The following is a 20,490-nucleotide window of genomic DNA, read 5'->3' as shown; positions in this document are numbered from 1 at the left end:
TTCTTCCTTCTGGAAGAAATTGTCACTTACAATGATTTACTTGATTAGCCAGATTAATCACTTTTTGTTAACTCAAAAGCCTATTTGTTTTAGTTACATATGCAAAACTTTTATCCCTATACAACCCACCACAGGTGTACGCTATGTTGCATCTGCCGTCTGAGCATCACTCGATGTGACCTGTAATGAATAGGCACTGATATAGGGCACTCTCCAAAGCAAGAATGACCAGCAGGTAACAATATGATGCAGTTTTGTGTTTTGTGATTTTTATCTAATCTTAGGACATTATCTTCAGATTTATGATTTTCTCTCATAGATAGATAGATAGATAGATAGATAGATAGATAGATAGATAGGACCAAAACTGCATACACAACTTGGGAAAATAAAAATAGTATGATCTTCAACAGATGGTGTTACCCTACTATGGAGGATCCTACAGAAAGTTGTATACCTCAGAAAACCAATTAGAGAAGAAATTGATCCTTAGAGAAGAAATTGAAAATGACAGGTGAAGTCAATTCAACAACCAAGGCTACCCAATCGGCAGTTCACCAGACTAATAAATGCCTGGAAGCTAATTGTCAAGACTTTGAGCACCTCTGGAAGTTGTAGAGGCTAATGGTAACTGTTTTTAAAAATCTCATTATGTCTTAATAAATCTACTGTTACTGCATTTATATAATTTTTTCTGAAGTGTGTATATTTAATACATATACTAATAAATAATACATATACAGTCCACTAAACTTTCTGAAGTTTAGTGGACTGTATATGTATTATTTATTAGTATATGTATTAAATATGTATATATACTTTGCAATCATTGTACACAAACACCAACAACTAGGATGACTAGAGATGTAGAATTCCAGCTCATCTCTGAGTCTGCCTCAACTATTCTGCAATTCCCCCCAAAATAGGACACACCAGTACAGATATATAATTACAGACTACACGGGTTGATCCTACATACACAGGTAGTATTCATATATTTTTAGATCCCTAATTATTTAACTGTATACTAATATTGGGTAACTATATAATTTATCTTGAGATAATCATCACCATCCTTAAAATTAGTATAGTAAAGGTTTAACAGAGGACAGTACTACATATTTTAGAGGAATTTTTGTAAATCCACTTAGCACAGCATCACCTTTGCCTTTCTCACTTTACAAAGTTTATCCTTATTTTCAACAGAAGCTTTTCTTTATTTTTACTTTACACAGTAGCAGATACAGTAGAAACTTATCCTGCTGAATTATCTAGGGGAAACGTGGATTCCCCAGACGTGTGCCCATGTCAGACTTGCCATACACACAGGCATATTTTTCATGTATATTGCTATACAGAGTGCACTACTCTGGGCACGGTCCTAAATGCTCCACAACATAATAAACTTTAATGTCAGCTCGCCTCCTTGGTAAGCATTCATGACTGGAGTAAGCGGCGGGTGCCCCAGAGGGGAAAAATAGCCAGCGTCTCATGAGATTGGCGCCATGTTGGAACTCAGGGTGCTGGGAAAGAGAGCGGCCCACTCACCTCCCTGGTAAGCAGCCAGGAGCCTACCAGTGCTTGGGCTGAGAGTCAAACTCTCCCTCCACCCCGTTATAAATGGGAGGCAGAGGTCTGAGCATCCCTTGGGAGGTTGACCATATGCAACATAACAAATATGGGGGATTTTGTTCTACCATCTCTTTGAAGGCAAATATTGTTATCACTGGTTAGCTTTGTTCTAATTAACTATTGCTCTATTGAATATTCTGTTTTGATAAGTTCTATAATGTTCTGTTTTTGGTTTGATTTGCTATATCTGACTGAATGGACAACTATTGTGAAGATAACGAGATGTACTATGGTACCTATTCCTGTTATCCCAGTAATCGTCTTGTGACATTCTGTGCCAATTTTCCTACACTGTCTCAATTGGTTTTGTTTTATCTTGTTCTATTGTGTTTTACTACCTTCAAAATAATAAAACATTTAAAATAAAATAAAATAAAACTTAATTCCATTTAGATTGCTAAGCAATTAAAAATATTCTTATTAACCCATTTTAAAGATTGGAAAGGCACATGAAGATTCAGTTATGTGGTGAGCCATGGTTAATTTATTTTAGGGCTGAGGACATGACCTTGGATACTGTACTCTGAAATTTCCTTCCTCATTGAGATTTTCCTTTTTTGGTACTGGTAATAAATCTCAGGACCTTGTACTTTTAGACACTCACTGTGCTGCTGAGTGATATCCCTAGCCCATCCTTCCTCAGTTAAAAAATGAATAACTAGTGAAGAGCCCTGGGGAACCAGTCACAGACTCAAGTCCCCTCAGGATGAACACCAGAAAAAGTTAGTATGTGGTACAGAAAGCCCATAGAAAACGAGAGGTTTCTTGTCACATGTTTGATCGGAGGGTCTTTGTACATCAATACATGTTTTTCCTCCTCTCAGAAAGTTCAAGGTGGAGACCAGCTCATGGTATAAGTTTTTTCTCTGTATTCATTGTTTACTAGCTATTTGACCAAAATATCTCCTGCAGCATTACCTATTTTTTCAAAATATATATTGATGAGTTATTTTAGCAAGGAAATGTGTTACACTCTCATATGATATAAATACGTTGTTCCACTCAGTATATTTTGTTATTGTTTTTAAATATTTATAATCTTGCATAATAATATGAAGAAACAGTTCTATTTTCTTTGTCTTCTATATGTCTACAGAATAGGTTTTATTGAGCACTAATTTTATAAAATCAATGTTTACAATTTAAAGAAACATACTGTTGCCCACAAGACGCTTGTTCTAGTCCATACTCATTATCTGAACACCCCCATTCCAAAACAATTTTTAGCAAGAGGTGAAAGTGAAGAGAATTCATGAAAAATTAGAAAATGCTTGAGAAATTTGCTTCTTGGTGTTTTTTGGCACAATTTAAATGCATAAATGTAATGTGCAAAGTAATCATTCTGGACTGCTTAACTATTACATTGCAAAGTAATAGATTTAGAATTACACTCATATTCATTGTTGCCTGGCAGTGAGAGTAACAAGAATATTATAATCCAATTTCAGAAATGTGAATACCTCACATAGAAATTCTAATTATTCCTAACCTGCTGTTTTCTTAGGACACCATCTCGTTGGATGAGGGTGGGTGGCTATTATTATTTTCTGCTCATACATCATCACTAGAAATGTGGTCATAAGTTATAATTCTAATGTTTAAATAGAAAGATAAATACTCTATCAATTTGATACATGGTAACATATTATTAAAATGCTTAATTTTATAAGATGATGTAGTTTGAAACACATATAGAGTACCACGAAGTCTGCGTCACTTATTTTAAAAATATATTTACTAATATAAACTTGCCATACTTTATGTCATTCACAATAAATATTTGCACATCAGTGCCACCTTGACAGGTTAAAGGTAGATGGCATTTATATGACACCTTCTGGTTTAAAGGTAAAAGTTTAAGGCACAAAGACAGAAAACAATATTTCATGGTGAGTCCTCTCCAAGGTTTTTGACACTTATTAAATGAATTTATGTTTAAAATATTTCTCTGTAGTTAAAAAGAAAATTATCTCTATTTTTTTTACTTTATTTGTTAATATTAAGAAGAAAAGGTAAAACAAATTTTCACAACAAAATAATGAAAGGGTAACAATTGTTGATAAATTACACAACATTATCTTTAGTCACTCAAGCACAAGAATGGGCATAAAAATTTCTTCAATCAATATTACCTCCATTTTTGTTGAAACAAAAGATGAGATCCATGCATCAGATGTTTACTCAGCATAAGTATTCAATACTGATTCAATTTTGTTTGTGAATTTTATATTAGATTTTGATTATGCAATTTCAAAGTATTACAATTTACATATGGTATTATAATGAATAAAGCACAATACATTCAAATATATTTCCAGAATACTTGAAAGATATACATTAAGATTAATGTATGCCTAAGATTTATGTTTACTAAAAGATAAAATATTTGTCTTCATAGATTTAAAATTTCTCTGGGAGGGACACATTTGGCAAATTTATGTATTTACAAGATATTAATTTGTAAGGGCTAAGGAAACAAATAAGACATCCTGCTAATAGAGTTCTCTACTTCTCTTCTTAAAAAGAAACTCCTGCGGTTTTTCTCACCATCAGCTCTTATTCTGCCCTTTCTAAGTTTTAGAGAAAATGTCTCCAATGTATTGGATATTAATGCAAAATATTCATTTTTCTATCTCAGTGGTTCTTTTCTCTGAAACAATCTATGCTAGTGCAATTTCTATCTGTTTCTGCATCTGCATTCCACTTCAGAAGAGGTGTTCTGATTGGGAAGTACGTTCAGCATACCTGCCCTCCTTTCTGTTTGCAGGTAAGTGTTCTTCAGGAAATGTGTTTTCCAATAATCCTGCAGAGGAAATGTCTTCTAGAATAACCTAGACCTGATTAATTAAGCCCATGCATGATTGTGATTTTCAGTTGCAAATCGCATCTGGCCATTAATTATAAAGTTACAGACATGTTACAATTTAATTTCTAGAATCACTAAAGAAAATATTTCGTATGTGTATCATGTATTGAATACATTGTTTTAATTTTCACTTTTTCAAAATTCAAGTGTTCTACAAAATTCTAGGACATCTCAAGATGCATTCACCTTTCTTTGTTTTATTTCATTTTTCCTTGATCTTACACCACTAGGGATTTCATGACCATTAGCGCATTAATGTGCTCTTGACAAAGTCAGTAGGGCTTTCCACGATTCACAGTCGTTCTTATATTCTAATACTTGACCTTGCTCCTTCTCTCAGTTAAACTGAAGAGAACTGCTCACATTTTACTTAGTAAAATATAATCTCTGTTTGAGTTTTTAGGCTCCACACTTAACCTGGATTCCCTTCCACATGACTTAGCCTCATTTCTGTTTTTATTGCTGATTATTCCTAGCCATGGTAACATACAGGGGAGTTACACTCAGTCCTTCCCCTCTTCTCTGTATCCATCTGCTGTCCACTTACAAAACTCTAACTACTCACTGTATTTAAAGAGTTCTCTGTTGAAACAGAATTGGTAGTCAATTGATCCCTAATTATGCAAAAGAATCTTGCCTTTATTAGGTTACAGTTATATTAAATCTTGATTTATTTGACAGACTTAAATATTGGAGATTGGAGAGTCCACAATATTCATATGTATAGAGAGCCAGCAGCTGCTTATCCCAGTATCCTGGAAGCCACAGAAAATCAGGGAAGCAAGGGTGCATTAGTTCACGGTTGAAGTTCTGGATGCATCCCCAGAACCCCAGAATTACAGCTGAGAATTCATATTGGGAAGGTTAGGATGCTGGAGTCTGATGTCTAAGGCGATGGCAGTAGGGAAGAATACACTTATCAAAGAGAATGGATGTCAAAAGCTGTCAGAGACAAGAAACAGACCACTTACAAGGGAACACCCATCAGAATTACAGCAGATTTCTCTGCACAAACCATCAAATCACGAAGAGCGTGGGGGGAAATAATTCAAGCTTTGAAAGATAATAATCTCCAGCCAAGATTGAGATATCCTGCACAACTGTCCCTGGAAATTGATGGAAAAACAAGGTGCTTCCAGGATAAAGAGGAACTGGGGGAATTTGCAACCACCAATTCAACTCTACAGAGAGTATTGCAGGATATTCTAAAAAAACAAAAATACAAAGAATCCAGAAATAGTGGAGGCCACAACGAATGGAGCAGAGAACAAAGTGAAGAAGACAAACTGACAGCTACTGACAGAATAAGAGCTCAACAGAAATGAGACAGAGAAGATTGGATGATCGGAACAGCTATTTTGGAGAAAATGACATCTTAATAGGTAATACTGATTTAGTATCATCTTGTTTTGAAGTCTCATCTAGCTTTTGTCCTTCTGTCTCCAATGGTCTAAATAGGTTGTATCTTACTGGATTTTATTATGTACGATAGTATAAGCAAAAACCTTTTAAAGTCAAGGAGATTATACAGAAACCATTGTTCATTTTCTGTTAGTCGATTCGAAATACTCTGTAATACTGTCATTCTCTTTAATGGTTCTACATTGTTTCGATATACTTAATGCTACAGTATACGAAGTTGTACTCAAGGATTTCAAGGAAAGAGACAATATGGTAACTACTTTTAGGTCAGGATTATCTGGTGGTGAAACACTATTCTGCTTAAATGGTTATGTTTTGATCTGTGCTGTTTCGTTGTTATGCCTTCTTTTATCTCAATCTCTACTCCATTATTTACTTTTGTATTTTTATCCTTTTAATTAAAGGAAAAAAAATAGCAGGATATATTATAGTAACCCACTTTGACTTTCCATTACCTCGATTTAAAGCCCTGTATTACTCTCACCATCTGGTTTTTAACTGATGTTCCCCTATTCTGTTTTGCTGGATAGTATCAGGTTCGAAAGTTTAGGCATCAGCTGTGAAGATAATGAGATTCATTATAACGCCCATTCTCGTTGACTTTTATCTACTTTTGAAGACCTACAATGTCTCCAATGTTTTGGTTTTGTCGCTTTTATTCTTTACTGTTTTGTTCAATTGTATTATAACTAACGATACAGGCAATTCTATTAGAGATAGTGGGAGGCATTATGGTAACCATTGTTGATCACCTTGTATTATGTTTTCACATTATCTATTATGTCCACCCTTTTGACTTGACCGATTCTGTTCTGTTATGTCACATTTGGTTTTACTCTCTTCCAAAAAAGTAATAAGAACCGTGGAAGCAATGAAACCCAAAATGTGTAATAGTCATTGTACAAAAGAGAGGAAAAGAAAGTGCTCTAAACTATATAACTGCATGTATATTTAAGTGTATAAGATAAAAAATGATATCACAGAGTTTTATTGGATCATTGAACAGAACTGTTTGCAGTATCATTGATGGAATGTCCACTCTACAAGCTTTAATTTTGTGACTTGAACAATTATTTCTAAGATGACAATATGTAATCCATTAACTAGTGATTTCCTACTGTTCATTTTTTTTTCTGCAAATCTGTATAACTTGTACCCTTTCTGTTTTTTTTTTCTTTTCTCCTTAAATAAAAAAAAAAAAAATACCAGTAAAAAAAAAAAAAAAAAAAAAAAAAAAAAAAAACAAAGAGAATGGATGTCTACACACTCAGGCCAACTCCTTGTTTCCTTTTCATTCCTTATCAGATGTAAGATTATCGAGTGGTTTCAGCCACATCAGGGCATGGCATTCCACTCAGCTTACTGCCCATACATCAACAATGCCTGTGCACTCACACAGGCGAACTCAGAAGTGTGCTTTCTTGACTTTTTAAAATCAAATCAAGTGGACAGTCAACATTAACTGTTAAAGTCATTTTATGATAATTATCCCTAAATCACAATTTTAAACAGTGACTCTCCCTGAGCTCTAAAGCATAAGTGTCTAGAGAGATAGGAACACGGCAGATTGATAGGTAGCAGGGTGGAGAACCTCTCTGATAAAAACAACTCAGATGCTAGAATTTAACACCATGGAGAAGACCAAACAAAAGGAAAGGGATTCTTGTGACCCAGGAAGACACTGAGGAAAAAATCTGGATGAAATCTGAAATCTGGATGAAGCCTCCATGACATCGTATCTCTTGTGTGCTGCATGCCTGAAACTTCAGCATAATGAGAAAAGGTGAAATTGTGTTACCAGCTGAAGCAGCAACCCCAGGGCCTCTTGGCACAGGTCTGTAGCAGCTTCTGAATAAACGCACAGCTGAGCACAATTTGATAAGCGCTAGGGAAACAGTAGCCTACGTGCACCTTCTCTGGGCCCAGAAGCTTTCTTCTCAAATGGAAAGGTGACACTTTTGCACTCTTGAGCCAAGAGTGGGTAGTTCTGATGACTCCTATATTTTCCACAAGGGATCACTTTTGTTCCCTCAAAGTACTCTCCTTCTTGTTGTTGTTGTTATTTGTAGTGATATCAATCTCTTCAGCAAGCACATGCTCTTTAGCTCCAAATTTGCATGCATATCCTTTCATGATAAAAGCTAATTTGTTTCAAATCTTTTTGCTTTGCTTTTACTCTAGATTATTTAAATATAAATCTACCTAAAATCAGCAAGTAGTATCATATACCATTCTTAGTGGTGAGTTGCCTTGAAATGTTCTCTTCTGTATCAAATATTCTTCCCTTAAACTCAGCATCCCACAAAGTCTAAGGTCATGAGTAACATTTAAAACAAAGTATCCATAGCCCAATTTCCAGTAGAAATTCAACCCCAACTGAACCCTCTTGTGTCTGCCTTTGCTATCCCCATTCCTACTAGAATTTTGGTCTTCAGGACTCTGATCAGAATCATCCATGAAACATTCCTTACAGTAGTATAGAGTTTCTCTGGCCTATATCTTCAAACATTCCCTTACTCTACAGCAATTCTTGAGATTTATAATTCAACAGCCTCAGCATGTCATCCAAGACTATGGTACATCCTATTGAGCCTTAGTGATACTGTCAAAGGCAGTATCTTGAGATAGAGATTCAGGCATAGCAAATGCTGGTTGGAGAAGCAGGCACTACCTGTTGACTATAAGATCCGGGATGCTGTTCTCAAAGCCCTGCACAAGGACTATTCATCAGAACTCAAGAAGGTTTTTGATAGGATAGCCTAGCCCTGACTTCAGCCTGAGGCTGGAGATCTCAGCTCCACCTGCCAGGACACAGATGTGGAAGCTCTAGTGGATTTCCCAAAGATGCAGACAGTGTAAAAGAAACACAGTCATGAGGACCCGGTGCTGTCCCGGCTTTCCATGACAGTCCACACCGTGTTTTCCAGACGCAGCACGTGCTTTATCTTTGTTCTTAGCCTATTTTTCTATTTACCCAGTTTTCTCTGTAGAGCTAGTTTGCCTCCAACTCTTTACTTTCACTTTCTCAAAGAAACTCCACCACTGTTTTTTACTCATTTCATTCATTTCTTTGCTCAAGACGAAAAGAACCTGGAATCTTTCACCAGAAGGAGAGAGAAGTTGCCATGAAACTGGTAACGCTTAACTGACAAGTCCTGTTTCAGAAGCAAGCTGCCTGTCGATACTCTGATTATTCTTTTGTGATTTTGCCATTTTTTCAATAATTTATAAGTCAGCTGGTCTTAGTGCTTTTGCCTGAATAAGCCAAAAATGTGTGCTTTTTCAGATCCTCTGCGAAGAGAATCTTTTCTTCAAGGCTTTTTCTTCAGATCACTAAAATTCTGCTCAGATATGACCTGCACAGAAAGCCCATCTGTAACTTCTCTATAAGCTGCCGTTCTACACTATTCTTTATGTATATGATTATTTTATTAGTACATGCTTCCAGTACCTGGTGACTACAGTTTTCGTGGGAGATGGTACATGTGCACAGCAAACCTTCACAGTTTTCTAATCCATTCCCTCCCCACTAACTCTGCCTCCATCTCTTGATTCCTTTCCCATTGGACACAGGTCTATTTCCCTGTTTCTTATGATCTATTTTTATATTATTTTATTTATAAGACAATGATGAGATTCCATTTTACTCTAAAAGTAATGGTTAGCATCAAAAAATAAAATAGTAACAAATGATAAAATGTCTTTTCAGAGGTAAAAGCATCACGTTACAGTGAAACATACAAATCCATGTTTGTAACATCATGACTTATTGTGTGTAAACTTTGAAAGTGGCTCATAGGTACGTAAACAGAGGGATGGAGAAAGAAAATGCAACTTTGGTACACAATGGATCACTGCTGTGCCATACGGAAAGATAAATTTGAGTAATTTTTAAGAAAAATAGGTGCATCTTGAAAGCATAATATTAAGTAAAATAAATCAAGAACATAGATGCAGTGTGGCATGGTTTCCCTTATAGGAGAAATCAAAAGTATAAAAGCATCAAAGGGCAAAGGAAAAGATAAATAAATTACAAGGATACAGTGCTTTTACAAACTGGAAAGGAACTAAGAGGCAGAGGGAGAGGAGGAGGGACGCATGGTGAAGAACATATGAGAGGAAATCAGGTGCAGCGTGAACATGTAGTGGTTCATGGAATCACTGTATACTACAAGCGCTTACTCATAAATACACAAATATACTTTGCAAAGACTTGACTGATGCTTTTTGCAGGTCTTAAAAATTCATGTTTCTAATTTTGACTTCTTTAACTGAGAACGTTGTACTACAAACTTTTCAGTAAGTACTGATTTCTGGGTGGATCTGGTATCAACATACTATTAAAAGTTAGGGATGTAGTGGGAAATTACAATACGCATATTCAACCATCAGAAGACAATGAGTCTCAAGACAATGGTTAAGACATTCTGAGTAAAGAAAATTAGGAGCCCATGTTATTCTCATAAAAACATTGTCTTCTTCAAGCTTTATGGAACTTTGCTAGAGCCTGTGAAGTAGAAACTAATGACTGTGACAGAAAAACAAAAGCCATAAGGGAAGAGTTCAGAGAACAAAAATAGGCCCATTGGTGACTATGACAGATTGTTAGCAAATGAGATTATATTGCTGTCAAGGGTAAGATAGCTGAGAATATACCTCAGTCTCACAGCACCTGCCTGGCAAGAATAAGTTCCCAAGTTTGATTCCCAGTGCCCCTCCAAATGGCAAAGTGTACAGTGGACACATCTCAGGTCTAAAACTAGAGGACAAAACAGTAAAAGAAGCTGGAGCTACATTACAATTGCCTAGCAGAAGATTTACCCAGTTAAATTTTCAGCATAGCAAAAACACTGCCAAAGGAGGACACATCTAGCCATACAATTGCTTTTTAAAATACATAAGGTAAATTCTAGGAAGCACACAAAAGCTTCCATTGATATGTGAACACTGTTAAATGTTTTAACTCTATTAAAAGTCTACATACCTTTATCTGAGAAAAAATATCTTAACAAACATTGTTTTATTGTGATTTGGATCTTAAATGACCTTCAGAACTTTGTGCATCGAAAACTTGGCTTCCAATGCAGTAAGTGGGGCCAATTCAGAGGTGGAACCTTTAGGAAGCAATTGGATGATGTGCACTCTGAACTCATGAATAAATTAAACTGTTTAGGGATCTATAAACTAATGGGCCATCGGGATGTGGCAGAAGCTTTAGGATGCAGACCCTAGTGGGAGAAGGTGTGTCATTATGGGCATGCGTTTGAAGAGCAGACGTTTCTCCACCCTCTTCCCTTCTGGGCTTTTTGATCATAATGAGGTCAAGAGTACTGTTTGACCGTATGTTCCTTGTCATGACATTATGATTTTCCGTAAGTCAAATAATCTGACAAAGCAACTATGTACTGAAGATTCTGCAAATACGAGTCAAAATAAATTTGTTTACCTTATATGTTATTTTTGTCAATTTGGAAGCTAACCCCTTGAGTCTGAATTAGAATGGTGTGTGTGTGTGTGTGTGTGTGTGTGTGTGTGTGTGTGTGTGTGTGAAAACAATATTTGGTAAAGTCTTCTCATTCATCAGATGTTCACGAGGCTCCTAATATATAATGTGTGTGTTCAGATATATGTACGTCTGGGTGTCAGTTTTCATTCAGCTATCATAATATTGCTCAAAAGTTAAACAATCCATACTAAAGATTTTTCATTGTGTTATGGAAAGTAAAATAAAGACAAAACATGATAGATAAAACTAATTATAGAAGTGAAATGCTAGTTATAGAATTATACTAATATATATATAATATATAATTATACTAATTATAGAAGATAAATATGCTAGTTGTGAATAACTAGAATCTATGTGCACTGACATTAACAGAAAGGAAAGAAGCAACATGAATAAATGTGAAGGGCACACTTTCTTGGGAAACATAAAGCACAAATAATCTGCTAAAAATGCATAATCACCTAAGGCATTGTTATTTATGTCCTAAGACATTAATATACCTCTACCTTAATATTTACGTCCACTATTTCTGATCTAAATTCTGTTATTTTAATTTTACCCTACTTACTAGCCTATGGAACGCACAGCTGGTCAGCAGTAATTTTGTTCCAGTAGTAAAGTCAGATGGAAAGCGTGCACTGCCTGCTCCACACATTTCCTGTTTTGTAAGTGTCCTTTAGGGACTCAGCTCACTTCAGAGGCCACTGATATATCAGAGAGAAGCAGGCATGTACTGTGAGCATTGACAGAATGATCCAGAACCAACTTCCTTTGCCATATGTGCATCTTATTTTCTGTATCCTTTCTCTGAACCTCTACATTTCATCGTACCTTTTGAGTAAGCTATGTGATTCATGGATCTTAATTTGCTCAGGATCTTGTCTGTTTGGTGACCTCCGAGGAGACTCCTACCGTTTGTCTTTATAATGTAAAACACTGTACTGCAATGTTGTTCATGGTGCTGCAAAAGAACTACAAGACCATTAATCTTAATAGAGCAATATTTACTAATTAAATCACCTAAAATAGATACAATGAAGTATTTTCATGTCAGTAAGAAATGTCATCATTTTATAAGCATATATTTTCTTTGCAAATAAATGTATTTTATATTACAGAATATTGTAATTTTGTGAATGACCTGAGATCCTAGGAATATGAGTAAATCTAGCAGATGGAGTGTGTTAGGACATTGCATGAGAGAAAGGCAAACCCAAATAGCCTGAGTAACTAACTATACTCACTGAGGTTACCAACTAAGAATTAATTTTAAAAATATCCAGCTATTCCTTTATTAGGTATATTTCCAAAACTTTAAATACATCATGTCACAGTAACATGTGCATACCAATGTTCATACAGCACACATCATAATAGCCAAGTCTTGGAGTCAGATTGTATATTGATCATAGCTAAGTGGATATAGAAATGTGGTAGTTATACATGGTGATATACTACTCTGCCATAAATAAGGATAAAGTTTAGTCATTTGTATGTAAAGGAGCACTTTTGAGACCACAGTGTTAAATAAAATAGATCAAAGAAAGAACCTTAAGCATGACATGGTTTCTCTTAAATGACAAATCCAAAATATAAAGGAAGAGCAAAGTATAATATAGATATAAGAAATGAAAAGATAGTGTTTTTCTGCTCCAAATATGAAAGGCATCAAGAAATGGAAGGAATGTGGAAAACAGAGAGGGTTAAGGATAAAAATACATCTGAGCTGTGTGATGTCCATGTGCCAATTACCCCTAAGGGTTACCTTTATGTACTGCAAATGTAATAAAACTTTAAAAATAAAGACTAGAAAGATTTTGTTCTATATCTTTGCAAAAAGAGTTTGGGATTACAATAAATCGAGTGTAGGAGTATATGACATGTGGGTACAAGTGTGTTACACTCATATCCAGATGATAGGAGTGATTTCGATACATACCAAAGATTTACTTGCCAAACAAAGTTTTCAGCTGTGCAAAACTGTATTTTACCACTTATCTAAAAAGGATTCAGAGGAAGATTGTGAAGGTCAATATCTATATTTACAAAAGGTGACATTCTGTTTGTATGACAAGATGAAAAAGAATAGAGCTCACTTCAGCAGCACACGTATTAAATTGGAATGATACAGAGAAGATTAGCATGGCCCCTGCGCAAGGATGTCACACAAATTCGTGACGCGTTCCATATTTTGTTTTTTAACAAGGAAGTCAAGAAGAGCATGGAGTGAAGTATTTCAAATCCGAAAGGAAAACGATTTCCAACCTAGACTGCTGTATCCTGAAAAACTGTCCTTCAAAATGGATGGAGATCTAAGATACTTCCACAACAAAGAACAGCTAAGGAACTTCATGATCACAAAACCAAACCTGCAAAGAATACTGAAAGACATTCTAGATAGACACAGGAAAAAATCACTAAGCAAGGCAGACAATTAAAATGGAAAGGTAAAGAAGTAACAGCAGAAAGATAACATGTCAAAAATAAACCAGTATGTATCAGTTATAACTATTAATGTAAATGGCCTCAATTCATCAATTAAAAAAAAAAAACAGACTGACAGAATGGATCAAGAAACAACATCCAGCCATACACTGTATATAAGAAACACACATAACCCAAAATGAAATTCATAGACTGAAAGTCAAAGGATGGAAATACTTCATGCAACAAGAATATCCCCCAAAAAGCAGGGGTAGTTACTCTGTTTGCAGACAATGTGAACTTCAAACCAAAAATGATCCAAAGAGAAAGAAGATCACTATGTACTAGTCAGGGGAAAACTTCAAGAGGAAGAGATAAAAATCCTAAATATCTATGTGTCAAATTCGCGAGCACCGAGCTACACAAAAAAATATTAACAGAAATGAAAAATCAAATAAGCAACAACACAATTATAAATGAGACCTTAACACGCCATTGACACAAAGAGACAGATCAACTAAACAGAAAACCAGCAAAGAAATAACATAACTGAATCACATCTGTGCACAAATGGACTTGGTGGACATACACAAAATGTGCCACCCAACAACATATGAATATACATTCTTCTCAGCAGCACATGGGACATTCTCTAAAATAGACCAAGTACTAGCCCACAGAACATGCTTAAGTAAATGCAAATAATTGAAATTATCCCACGTATGTTATCAAATCATAGTGCCATGAAACTAGATATTAATGATAAAAGAAACTGTAAAAACTACAGAAACACATGGAAATTCAATAATATACTCCTGAGTAATCAGTGGGTCACAGAGGAAATTAAAGAAGGAATTAAACATCATCTACAAGCAAATGAAAATACAAACACAACTTACTGGAATCTATGGGATACAATGAAAGCAGTCATCAGAGGAAAATTTATTATCACAGCAGGAAAACAGAATGAACACAAATAAACAACCTGATGATATACCACAGACATCTAGAAAAAGAAAAGCAAGTCAAGCCCAAAGCCAAAAGAAGGGAAGAAATTATAAAGATCAGACTGAAATCAAAGCGACGGAGACTGAGAAAACAATACAAAGAATCAGTGAATCAAAGAGTTGGTTCTTTAAAGGATAAATAAAATTGATAAGCCCTAGCCAACCTCATTTTAAAAAAAAAGGAAAGAAAAAAAAAAACTCAAATTCATGCAATAAGGAGTGAAAAGGATGAACCACTACAGACCTTGTGGAAATACAGACGATCATCAATACCTGCTTCAAAAACCTCTACTCTTACAGGTTTGATACCACAGAAGAAACGGACAGATTCCTGGAAACATATGAGTTACCAAAGCTCTTGAAGAGATGTAAAACTGCTGAATAACCCAATTTCAATTAACAAAATTGAAAATGTAATTAAATTCTTACCAAGAAAGAAAAGCCCAAGTCCAGATGAATTCACTGAGGAATTCTACAAGAAATTCAAAGACTTAATGCCGACACTCCTCAAACTCTTCAATGAAACTGAAAAGGAAGAAATTCTCCCTAACTCATTCCTGGAACCTAACCCTAACCCTAACCCTAACCCCAACCCTAACCCTCTGATGCTAAAGCCAGAGAAAGACCCAAACAAAAAAAGAGAACTACAGGCTGATCTCCCTAATGAACATAGATGCAAAAATTCTCAATTAATTATTGGAAAACAGAATAATGCAAATCATCAAGAAGATTATACACCATGACCAAGTGGGATTTGTCACAGGAATGTAGGGATGGTTCAACATATGCACATTAATAAATGTAACCCACTATATCAATAGAACCAAAAATAAGAATTACATGTTAATTTCTACAGATGCAGAAAAAACTTTTTTATGAGACCCAACACTTACTCATGATAAGAACACTACAAAAAATTGCAATAGATTATCTTTACCTCAACCTGATAAAAGCCATCCAAGACAAACCAACAGCCAGCATCATATTAAATGGCCAAAGCTGAAATCCTTTACCTTAAAATGATGCACAAGACAAGGAAATTTTTCCTCTATGGAATGACAGTAAACCATTGGCTGCAGATGAGCTGTGGCCGATGCCTGCTGGATGTTTACCCACCATGTACATCTACTTTGCTCATTAAACAACAGCAGCATTCTCATTGGTCACCAAGAGTTAGTCCCCACGAACATGGCCAGCTTTGCGTGACATGGCTATACCAATTCTTGCATGTCAGTAGTTTAATCCTATTTTATCTATAAGGAGGTTACACACCCATTTCTATTAAACATGAAAATGTAGCATCTTTTGTCCCTGGAATAGCAACAATATTTAATGGTCATCCCAGAGAGGTAATACCAGATTTATACATTATCTGTTTTCATCTGAGAGCATGGTCTCAAGGTACATCCATTTACCTAGTAATGGGTCATGTTTATCCTTATTTATGGCAGAGTAGTACTCCATTGTATGTACAGTAGAAAAAAACATTTTATCCATTCATCAGTTGATGGGCTTTTGAATTGTTTCCAAGATTTAACTATTACAAATTGTGCAGCTACAAACTTGGGTGTCCATATATCAGTATGATATGATGCTTTTAATTATTTTCAGAAGATACCCAGAAGGGAAATACTGGGTACTAGTTTTTTGAGGATTCTCTGCACTGATTTCCATAGTGGTTGCACCAGTCTGCACTCCCACCAACAGTGGAGTAGGGCTCCTTTTTTCCCCACAGCTCCACCAGTGGTTGTTACTGGGTAAGGAAGGACAGGAAGAGACTGTCAGAAGAGTTGGGGGCAGGGAGCTTTTGATGCTTTACATGTAGAAAGATCACAACAGTCTTTTTTATATATAAATGAATCTATGGAGGGAAATACTCTAGTAGATGGAGAAATGCTACAAATGAACTAGTTAGAAGCTCTGCCTGCCATCCAGGAGAATGAGGCTAGCAGCAATCTGGTGAGACAAAAATGTCAGCGGAAGTTTTAGAAGAATCTTTACATATTCCTATAAACACATGAAATGCAAAAGACATATAAGACCACTGTACAAGGGGTTCTACCATGATTACTGTGTTGTCTCTTATTATCTTCAATAAAATTGGCTATATCATCAGACATAGTATAACTGAATATATCAGTACATAACAGTATTAATAAAAACACAATTTTGTATGTAGTATAAAACTTCAAAAACATGTAGTAATCAAGCTAGAATGTGTATCGTAGAGTCTTGTCATCTTCAGTGTAGTTGCCTATACTCTCAGACTTGATACTATCAATCATAGCGGTTTTGAATAAAATCTGTTGATACCAAACAACAATCAAACAAACCAGATTTGACCAAGATCAGTCATGATAAACCAGTATAAGTCATACAGGGCTCCAATTTAAGTTAATAGGAAATTAAAGATGATTACTGTGCTATAGTCTGGTGTTTTAGGGACAGCTGTCTGTGCCCTCAAATCTAATGCAAGTAGACAAACTGAGACAGAATAAAATCTATCTAAGCAGAGTGAAGGGCAACTATTTTGAAGAGAACAAGAGACATTATGGTAGCTATTGTTGATTTTCCTGTTGTCTTGTTTTGAAGGCCTGTAATACCTTCCTTATTGGGTTTTGATCAGGTTATACTATTTTTTTGTGTGAATTCATTGCGTGTGAAGATATAAACAACTCTTTAGAAGAAAAGAAGCAAGATTATGGCAGCCACTGTACATCTCCTGCTGTCATGCTTTGCAATGTGGGTCACTTGCATTTTCTTCTGATCTGATGTGTTCCTTTCTGTTATGTTTAGTTTTACGGTCTTTTAAGTAAAATTTTTATAAAAAGATGGAAGGGAACATTAGATTTTGATTCATAAGAGAGAGTTTAAACTTTTTAAAACAAATGACAGTGTTCTGAGATAAAGCATCAGAATTATAAAAATAAAAGAATCAGAATAGGAGAAATTATGTTTGCATATGCTTATGTGGCAAATTAAATAAGCAGCTGTAACAGCTCTAAAATAGTCAAAATAAGTTAGGGTTTAAATCATGGTAGTAAATTACCCTGTCTTCTTTGTAAAAGTAATAAAGAATGAAATTTAAACTTTTACTTGTGTGTAATTAATTGGTTTTCCTTTTAAATTTTTGATAATTAGACAATTAGTATTTGCAGTCATGTATATAGTTATACAAATTTGAACAAGTCTTTTTAAGTGAACAGTTTTTTGAGATTTTTTCCATGTAATAACACTATTTTGTGTAAAAGCTAATGTCAAAGATTGTTATTCCAAAGATCATGACAAAATGTTTCTTGTCAAAGATGAATACAGGGACTGAAGGGAGCAAAACAATTAGCAAGTACCTGAGTAAATGATGCAATCTAATAAAGACATAAGTATTAAAATTCAAATAATGCGTATTTTCATGGATTTCTTGTACTTGCTTTAATTTTGTTGAAAATACATTATGACTTATAGTGCTTCATTACAGACATTAAAATGATATAGACCCAATGACTCCCATCAAGTTTTCCTTTGCTATGTGCAGTTTATTGAACAGCTATCTTTGTTTTCTCCTGCTGGCTGCACTGGCTTGAAGGCATCCTCTCTAAGAATGAGATGCTGCAGCTATGATCATGTTGAGGAGGTTCTACTGGAAGTGATGAAGGCTGAGGGACTGACTCCATCCTCTGTGAGAGCAGGGCCCTTCTGAAAGAGGCTTCACACTGGGCAGCGTGCAGACAGCTTGCTCTTCTGAGCCTCTGTCGGGCTCCCCTGTGACAGGAAGGCCCTCAGTACACACCAGAGATGGTAGCTGACTTTGTATTTCCAAGCCCTTAGAACTGGGAGAAATACCCGTCAGTTCACTGAATGCTGTGCAGACTGAGGTAATGTGTTGTAACAGATAGAGTCATAGCAAAATTACCACAAGCTTAACCCAGGACACAAATTATCTCCTTACACTGCTGTAAATCTGAAGTCCTGCAGAGGTCCACAGGACTAAAATTAAATTATAGTCACCTGGAATCCCTACTAAGGAGAGAGGACAAGTCTTTTTCATGATTTAGATTGTTGGCATAACTCAGTTTCTTGTGGCTGTTTGTCTGATGCCCTTGCTACTTATCTGACTCAGCTAAACTACTCTGATAAAATGATTAAACTTAGATGTGTTGCACTTTCATAGATTCCCTTCACATGTATTTATATGGTTATATAGTTCTGAAAAATGTATTTTTTATGACTTTTATCTGATATTACAGTAGGCTCAAGGGTATCTTTCTTTATGGTTGAGTAGTGTTCCATTGTATAAAAAATACAATTTGTATCCATTCATCAGTTGAGTACTTCCCAGATTTAGGTACTACAAACTGTGCCACTATAAATAAACACTGGTGTGCATACATCACTGTGGTATAACGCATTTGATTCTTTTGGGAAAATACTAACAAGGAGAATAGCTGGGTCATATGGAAGCTCTAGTCCTAGGATGCTGAGGAAACTCCATACTGATTTCCACATTGGTAGGCCTCTTTTATCCACACAATCCTGGAAGCATTTGTTATTAGTTGATTTCTTCATTATAGCCATTTTTCTGGAATAAGATGAAATCTCAACATATTAATTTGCATCTCTCAAATGCGCATTAATGTTGAAAATGTCTTCGTGTATTTATTTGCTATTTGTACTTCTAAGAGAATAATGTATTCATTGTAGATGCCGATGTTTACATTGGGACTTTAAATTGGGTGTGGTCTGTTTTTATTTTCAATTCTTTATAAACCTAAATCATTTTTAGGTAAATGGATGCACCTAGAGATCATACTAGAAAGTGAAACAAATTGAGCATATGTAAATATCACACGTCTGCCTGATGTAGGAAACTGAAAGTGTAAATAAGGACCAAAGTGTACAGAAGTTATTGGGAAATAGGAAGAAAATTGTTCAAAAGGGAAGGAGAGCTAGGGAAGAGGGAAGGGAAGAAGAGAATAAAATAAGAAAAGAGGATAAAATGGAAGCTAAGACTTGTAAATTAGGAGGAGAAAGGGCTTAAAGGGAAGAAAAGGAATTGGGGATAGATAGATAGATAGATAGATAGATCCAATAAACATAAAAATATAAAAGGAGGCTAAACCTTATACTGATTTGTGGTAGTAATGCTACATACATTATTGTAAAACTATGCCTTAGCAGGATATGGTGGTGGCCCCTGTAATTCCCGCACTGGAGAGGCTAAGGCTGGAGGGTGTCCTCTGTGCTTGAGTCCAGCATGGGACAAATAGTGAGTTCAAGGCCTGGCTGAACTACAGAGGAAAACTGTGGCTCAAAACAGAGCAAAACATGTCTTAAAGTTATAAACATTACCCGATAAATGAATGATGTCTTGTCCATTAATAGAACACCACAATGTTGATAACAGAATGGACTAAAGCAGAATGGACATGATAGAATGGACGTATCAACATGGGTATATGATAGAAAAACATGACGTTTAGTTAAAAAAGGACACAAGTACACAATCTGATGCAACTTGTCAGAATTTTTAAAAAAATAAGCTCAATAATGTGAACATACAAACATAGCATACAAATACCCAAGGAAAGTCTAGGGCTGGGGATTTAGCTCAGTGGCACAGGGCCTGCCTGGCG

General features: G+C 35.5%; 1 non-coding gene across 1 annotated transcript; it reads left to right on the top strand.

Annotated features, from left to right (window-relative positions):
- The first annotated feature begins 13,517 nt into the window (after positions 1-13,517).
- On the top strand, positions 13,518-13,623 carry LOC111755704 (U6 spliceosomal RNA). Its single transcript, XR_002790252.1, has one exon. It is a non-coding gene; the product is annotated as a U6 spliceosomal RNA (small nuclear RNA).
- The last annotated feature ends 6,867 nt before the right edge of the window (positions 13,624-20,490 follow it).

This window comes from Cavia porcellus, unplaced genomic scaffold, assembly GCF_034190915.1.
Source record: "Cavia porcellus strain 051 isolate PalLab524CR breed Dunkin Hartley unplaced genomic scaffold, mCavPor4.1 scaffold_7, whole genome shotgun sequence".
NCBI lineage: Eukaryota > Metazoa > Chordata > Mammalia > Rodentia > Caviidae > Cavia > Cavia porcellus.
This window is presented reverse-complemented; position numbering and strand designations above follow the sequence as displayed.